The sequence below is a fragment of the Poromitra crassiceps genome, assembly GCF_964638095.1.
Source record: "Poromitra crassiceps genome assembly, contig: HAP1_SCAFFOLD_1901, whole genome shotgun sequence".
Taxonomy (NCBI): Eukaryota; Metazoa; Chordata; class Actinopteri; order Beryciformes; family Melamphaidae; genus Poromitra; species Poromitra crassiceps.
The window spans coordinates 12,501-20,116 of NW_028150515.1; positions in this window are offsets into that span (position 1 = coordinate 12,501).

Consider the following 7,616-nt stretch of genomic DNA (forward strand, 5'->3'; position numbering starts at 1 on the left):
AACTTTGCAGTAAGTAACCTAAATGTAACTGAAAGTAATCAGATTAGTAATCTCGGACAAGTTACACTTTGAAAGGAACCGACTTAATAACCTAGATGTCACACACAATAACATGTCATCAATGCTTACTTTCCCTTAGAACCAGCAAACACATTTGCGACAAAGTAACAAAAGGTGAGTGGGTTTAACTCATGAATGTAATTAATTTGCGATCAATTAAGTTCTCATTCAAGGCATCAAACCACACATTATTTCAAAGACGGTCAAACAAGAAATTCACATTGTAAAAACCCTTGTGTCTGCTAGCTTTTGATGCCAAGAAAATAAATTAGACTTTCACAATCAAAGCACAGTTTTGTCATCTCCAGTTTGATGGGGCTTCTTTCTGGGCGATGAAAGTGCACGAAAAAGGCCGTCTCTACGAAACAAATTAATAAAACACATGTGTTTGAAGTGAAAACCGGGGGGCTTAAAGCAGACAGAACGGTGGAAGAACAATCAAAGAGCAAATCCTTTGAGCCTTCCCTCCAAAATACCACCCAAGTCACAGTACCACCCAGCTGCAAACACAATACATCATCAGTCCCGCTCACAGACGACTGTTCTGTGTTGTGTCTTGACATATGAGTTAAGTTTTCAGCCTCCACATTTGTGAGCAGGTTTGCACTGAGCGTTGCGCGTAGCGTCTGCCGGTTACATAAGACCCTGGCGAGGAAGCAGCCTTGTGCGTCTGTCTGGTGGTCTGGGCCCGCACGCTCACTGCGCTACAGGCTGAACTAACTCAGCACGCTTCATCTCAATGAGATGACAGAACTGCTGAGGAATTTCTCTCCTCCGTGTCTAAACCGGCCTCCGTCAAGAAAGACGCTCCTTTCGGGCCGAGCACGTTCCACCGCTGCGTCCTCCCGCCTCACGTGGCCCCGCTTTGTTGAAATATGACCTTCAAATACCAAACCTCGGCCTCCATAACCTTTCCAAACACTGCCCACCTAGTACGTGCAGATGCATCCAGAAAATATCTCCGCGTGCCGCAGCACTTCAGTGAGGTAGGCCGCAGGCAGCTGGCAGGACAACAGTCTGCCACCTGTCCTGTCCTGTCCTCACCTTACCTTACCTACCTGTACGCTGGACTGTATTTGTTGGGGTAACCAGGCGTGGCCAGGTGAAAGGTGCCAGCCTGCCTCTGCCAGCACTGGCAGCAGCTGGTGTACGGCTAGCGGCCCAGATGTCTGCAAGCCCCACAGCTGAGCAAACAGTGGCTGTCTTCTCTACAGCATGGCATGTTTGAAATGACATGCCGGTCCAAGAAGGAACAGCCCAGCTTGAAGCACCAGCTGAGTTGCGATGCGCAAAGTCACCCAAACGCCGAGCATCTAATTGGCTCGTTAGATCAGGGTATATATACCATGTCCATGTGTGATGCCCCTATGGCTCGACTCAATCGACTTCTGGTGGAGTGACTCTCAACTTCGCCCCTGTAACACTGTGATCCTTTGCTGAGATTGTCACTGTCTGTAAATATTGTCCTGGCATTCCTAGACAGGCTGGAATGGAAGTGGACTAAAGAGGAGTAGGGGGGGGATTTTCCAGACACTTTCAATAACATAGACAATCTATTCTGGCATGGACGCACCTTGGCAGACTCCAGTGTAAACCATTTCAATTGCCCTTAATCTTCCCAGTTCGCTTTCTTACTCAGGCTGAGACTCTGCTCTCTGCTAGACGTAAATATCCTCCATCTGTATGTCCCAACAGTGTGTCTGAATTTTGGCTATTTTTAAATCCATTCTTCCCTCCTGCCATGTACAGTAATGCTGCTGTTTCAAAGAGTGATTTGTCCTCGCTAAAAACATCTTTGAATGAGTGGAAGCGCTACCTACTCCGTACAGTGAATGTATTGTACCTAGGTTGGGTTCCTCATTTTGATTCTTCTGCTGCAAAATGTATTTGAAACAGTCTAGTGGTTGTTGCAAAAACAGATTTGTCATCAGTGAAGACATTGTTGAAGGACTCGTTGAAGATCTTCTCTGGCGCCTTGCATCAACCCTCCCACTCAAACAAAAACCCTCCTGGTGCCATTAAAACCTGTGTCATCCCTGGCAATTCCCTATGGACATGAATGAATCTATGATGCAGCAATGAAATGTAGGACAGGAAGAAGCCTTTTACTACCAGCTGGTCTACACTTCCCTTTACAAGCAAGCACCGACAGAGAGAGAGAGAGAGAGAGAGAGAGAGAGAGAGAGAGAGAGAGAGAGAGAGAGGGGGGGGGGGGGGGGGGAGAAAGGGACCCTATTCATTCTGCTCTGGCTGTGCTTTAGTAGATATGACATGGCAGTATAAGATCCTCGGGGGTGTGTCTTCACAGCGGTCTGTGAGCAAACATGCCGCCAGCTTCTGCCCGCAGGCCTGTTTGACTCTGAGGCCGGCCGCTGTTGACTCGGCACAATCTGCAAGTATCACTCGCTGCAAGGCCCTCCCCCACTCAACACCATGAGGAAGGAATACTCACTCAACCCACAACTCAACCCTGTAGAGGAATACTCACTCAACCCACGACTCAACCCTGTAGAGGAATACTCACTCAACCCACGACTCAACCCTGTAGAGGAATACTCACTCAACCCACGACTCAACCCTGTAGAGGAATACTCACTCAACCCACGACTCAACCCTGTGAGGAATACTCACTCAACCCACGAGTCAACCCTGTAGAGGAATACTCACTCAACCCACAACTCAACCCTGTGTAGAGGAATACTCAGTCAACCCACAACTCAACCCTGTAGAGGAATACTCACTCAACCCATGACTCAACCCTGTAGAGGAATACTCACTCAACCCACAACTCAACCCTGTAGAGGAATACTCAGTCAACCCACAACTCAACCCTGTAGAGGAATACTCACTCAACCCATGACTCAACCCTGTAGAGGAATACTCACTCAACCCACGACTCAACCCTGTAGAGGAATACTCACTCAACCCACGACTCATCCCTGTAGAGGAATACTCACTCAACCCACAACTCAACCCTGTGTAGAGGAATACTCACTCAACCCACGACTCAACCCTGTAGAGGAATACTCACTCAACCCACGACTCAACCCTGTGTAGAGGAATACTCACTCAACCCACGACTCAACCCTGTGTAGAGGAATACTCACTCAACCCACGACTCAACCCTGTAGAGGAATACTCACTCAACCCACGACTCAACCCTGTAGAGGAATACTCACTCAACCCACAACTCAACCCTGTAGAGGAATACTCACTCAACCGACGCCTCAACCCTGTAGAGGAATACTCACTCAACCCAAGACTCAACCCTGTAGAGGAATACTCACTCAACCCACGACTCAACCCTGTAGAGGAATACTCACTCAACCCACGACTCAACCCTGTAGAGGAATACTCACTCAACCCACGACTCAACCCTGTAGAGGAATACTCACTCAACCCACGACTCAACCCTGTAGAGGAATACTCACTCAACCCACGACTCAACCCTGTGAGGAATACTCACTCAACCCACGAGTCAACCCTGTAGAGGAATACTCACTCAACCCACAACTCAACCCTGTGTAGAGGAATACTCAGTCAACCCACAACTCAACCCTGTAGAGGAATACTCACTCAACCCATGACTCAACCCTGTAGAGGAATACTCACTCAACCCACAACTCAACCCTGTAGAGGAATACTCAGTCAACCCACAACTCAACCCTGTAGAGGAATACTCACTCAACCCATGACTCAACCCTGTAGAGGAATACTCACTCAACCCACGACTCAACCCTGTAGAGGAATACTCACTCAACCCACGACTCATCCCTGTAGAGGAATACTCACTCAACCCACAACTCAACCCTGTGTAGAGGAATACTCACTCAACCCACGACTCAACCCTGTAGAGGAATACTCACTCAACCCACGACTCAACCCTGTGTAGAGGAATACTCACTCAACCCACGACTCAACCCTGTGTAGAGGAATACTCACTCAACCCACGACTCAACCCTGTAGAGGAATACTCACTCAACCCACGACTCAACCCTGTAGAGGAATACTCACTCAACCCACAACTCAACCCTGTAGAGGAATACTCACTCAACCGACGACTCAACCCTGTAGAGGAATACTCACTCAACCCAAGACTCAACCCTGTAGAGGAATACTCACTCAACCCACGACTCAACCCTGTAGAGGAATACTCACTCAACCCACGACTCAACCCTGTAGAGGAATACTCACTCAACCCACGACTCAACCCTGTAGAGGAATACTCACTCAACCCACGACTCAACCCTGTAGAGGAATACTCACTCAACCCACGACTCAACCCTGTAGAGGAATACTCAGTCAACCCACGACTCAACCCTGTAGAGGAATACTCACTCAACCGACGACTCAACCCTGTAGAGGAATACTCACTCAACCCACGACTCAACCCTGTAGAGGAATACTCACTCAACCCACGACTCAACCCTGTAGAGGAATACTCACTCAACCCACGACTCAACCCTGTAGAGGAATACTCAGTCAACCCACGACTAAACCCTGTAGATCGGTGAAATACTTTGGACTCTTTTCTTATGCTGAAGTAGAGGGCCTGAAACTGTTCAAAGAACCCTCTATTCAAAGGTCCTTGGCGTTTTCAGAATAAAACTAGGTCCCAGTGATAATCTTCAGACATCAGCTGCTAAACTCGGGGAAATTGTGAAATTCTGGCATTCTCCGAAATTTGAACCAATGACTTTGGCTATCATTCAAAACAATGGCAGAAAAATGGAGGAAAAGTCTCATGATAATAAACTTACTCCTCGCCATGTTTATTGTATTAAATCCAGCACACCATCAGAATAACCAAAAATACTATCAACAATGTTTTAGCAATATAAACAGTTTTACAGAACAGTTCCTGTCTTTTGCATTCACCCAGTTAGACACACACGCACGCACACGCACGCACGCACGCAGACACACACACACACACACACACACACACACACACACACACACACACACACTCAGATACACTACTCATAATACTTAACATAAAAATAGATATTTGCAATTTACTAATGTGACCACCAAGTGGTTAAATAAAACTGGAACAAATTAAATTGTGTGCGCAAAACAACACAAAGCATAAAACCACAAGACAGACAACATGTTTCAATAAAAACATAATGTGAACACAGTACTTCTATTCCATTTTCAAGGCCAAAGGAGATACAGGAAATTCCCCTCAGTAATGGATTATGGCAGTAAAAATACATTACCCAGGAAATCATGGTCTTACTAAAAACATGTACGGTAGTTTAAAAAATGTATGTAAACAGATTTGGCATGCATTACCGATAAATGCAACACAAGAAACAATGGGAGAAATGTAGCGCAGAATTATAAAACAATTATAATGTAATTATTACAATTACAATTATAATTTGTTAGAATGTTGTCCTTGCTATACAGTACATGGAGGATGCTTGCCACGAAGGAGCTCAGAATAGTCCAGGAACTGAAGGTTTCAACCCCTAGAAACAGAAAGATAGACAGATGTGAACATGTAAACGTCTAATACAGTATCTTAGAACTGACATTTGACTGTTTTCTCTTGTTTCTACTAAACTGATTGTCCTTTTCTTTGCTCTGTAAAGTATACTGTGATAAAATTGATTTAGAGGCTGCTTTGTAAATCAGTTTGATTTGATTTGATATGATTCGTTATATTCATTGGTAACACATTGGGTACATTAATTAAGGGGTTAATTAATGATTAATAAGCATTAGCGCATTAACCCTTAATTAACAGTTAACTAATGTGCCTAGTAATCATTCACTTAATGGTGTTCATTATGGTTGGGTTGAGGCATGAAGTCACTGAGGTTGTTAGAGCAAGCTTGCAGTCAAGGCTGTTAATGAAGCATTAACTAAGTGTTAAGAAATGTACCCTTATTGTAAAGTGTTCCCTATTCATTTTGAGTTGAGTTGGATAAAGGGTATCATCCATACCGTATGGATTGGCCTAAAATGCTATAGATACAGTCAGTGTCTCGTCATAGTGTTCAATGGATCAGCGTGGGGTAAATCCTCCCGTTCTTCCAATGCAGCACAGTTAACATTTAGCTGCTAGCCCAGCCCAGGCAGACAGGATCAGGGATTCAACCCCCGCAGTGAACGTAACATCTGAACAGACGTCTATGTACCTGCTTTTGAATCCCCAATCCTGTAGTGTAGAGCCGCAGCACCGTCCTTTGGTGAGTCAGCCCATTGAGATATATGGGGGGTTTTAACCCACCATCTAGTCTTGCGCACCACCCATAGTAACATTTTGTTGGCGTTCCCACACAGACCGACTGTATCTATATCAGTTTGACTCCACAGTGCATTCATGTTCAACACAGAAACAGTCTTGCGGTACCTTGCTACTCGACAGTTGCGTGTCTGGATGTAGATTCCTGTGTACGTGATGTCACATCTCACTATGTTGTTGGTGAAGTCTGACTCTTGGACGTGGAAATTGGGGTTGACAGTAACCTGTAAATATAATCAAAATGTTTGAGCAGCACTGCAGGCAGACAGCCAATGTTGTGAGAAAATGCCATTAATGGCTGAAGGCCAATGGACATGTTACCTTTAGGATATAGTTTCCTGGAGGTATGTCAGTGATGTCAATATAGACACGTTACCTTTAGGATATAGTTTCCTGGAGGTATGTCAGTGATGTCAATATAGACACGTTACCTTTAGGATATAGTTTCCTGGAGGTACGTCAGTGATGTCAATCCATTGGCAGTCGATGTTGGCAGCATACATGTCATGGCATCCTGGGCTCAATCCCTGTAATCCAAACAAACCCCCACAACAGGAGTTTTAGTTACACAAAATGTATTGGAGGCAGAACTGTTATGGTAACCAATAAGGAGTGCAATAGTCAAAGTCACAGCGCCAAGACAATACAGTACCATATATATACATATCAAGAGGGTTGGATGCTGCTCCATGCTGTAGGTATCGCCAGAAGATTGCAAAAACTTATAGGATATGATCCATATACAATGAAGAGAAGTGATTTTTCCAGCAACTTGTCCAATTTTGCTAGTGCTTTCCTGTGTAGCCTACTGCTGGTTGCCCCCCAGCATGATCTCGTCCACATGACGCCACCTGAAAACAAGCTATCAAGGCCTAAGCAGGCCCGCCCACACAAAGGCTGGGCCCCTGAAAAGGTCCAGTGAATGGGCCCTCCCCAAATCTGCTTTACTCATATCAACTCATGTGTGCTGATTAGCTAGTAGTGTAAAACTACACTACTACAAACTGTACCAACCATGTCATGCTAGCTTGTCGGAAAGGGGGCTAAATAATGCTAGAAATTTAGGCTACATTTTGGCGAGGGGAAAAACCAGGGGCCCCTTTACCTCTCACTTCAAGATATCTGAAAATGGGTTCTATGGGTACCCATTCTGATTCAATAAATACTATTTTATTTTTTAATGTTTTAATAAGTAATTGTGAGTATTTTTAGCTCATTTTTGCCGGACCCAGGAGGGCCAGCCTAGAAGAGCCTCAAGGGCTTACTGACTGACTGACTGACTGACTCCCCATTGTTG